Below are 827 nucleotides of genomic sequence, written 5' to 3'. Positions count from 1 at the left end.
TATTTAGTTAAAGTGATTCCAGTCATTCCCACAGCACATGATTTTTTCAAATGACAAAGATTCCCCTTTAGAAAGTTATGAAGTTTCACTTCATCTTCAAAGTTGCATAAAGCATCAAGAGAAGGAAAAGGTTTTAAGCAAATCTCCAACTGAATTAAATTAAATTAAACTGAATGAAAATAAATCTGAGGTCAATCAAGTTTTTGCGCTGAGCTGATGGGTGAGAAGAGAAGGAACTGAGAGCAGTACCAGGACCCAGCCCCTGTGCCCCAAACCCTGCAGCAGCAGCAGGAGAAGCCCTGAGCTCTGCTGGAGAGCAGGGAGCACATGCCCGGGGTGCCCATGGCTGCTCCCACACAGCTCCTGGCTCCAGACATTCCAGGGAGAGCCCAGGCTGTGCCCAGCACAGTCCCTGCCCAGCCAGGGAGAGCAACCCAACAGCAGCACGGGAGAGTCCCGGCAATCCAGGCTGGAATTCCCAAAAGCAAAGGCAAAGCAAGAGTGGTTTGGGTTTCCGTGTCCTCGTCCACAGCCATGTCCAGTTCCAAGTTCCTTTTTGACCCTCAGGGTTTATGCAAACTGCAGGAAGCAAAGGGAGGGATCATTGTGCTCGGCCCCTCTATCAACCACACATTTTGATTTTGCTTTTCACAAGCAAAAGTCACATTTTAGCGTTTGATTCTCTTCATGCTCTGTGCTGGCACAGAGAAATCTGGGGAGTTACTGGTGATAAGTTTCCCTATCCTAAAAAACCCCAACACTCCCCCCCAATAAAAACAACCAGACACAAAAAGAGAAAATGCATGTTATAAATAAAGTATGTGATT

The sequence above is a fragment of the Corvus brachyrhynchos genome, unplaced genomic scaffold (genome assembly GCF_000691975.1).
Source record: "Corvus brachyrhynchos isolate BGI_N302 unplaced genomic scaffold, ASM69197v1 scaffold280, whole genome shotgun sequence".
Lineage (NCBI taxonomy): Eukaryota > Metazoa > Chordata > Aves > Passeriformes > Corvidae > Corvus > Corvus brachyrhynchos.
Note: the sequence above shows the minus strand (reverse complement) of the source record.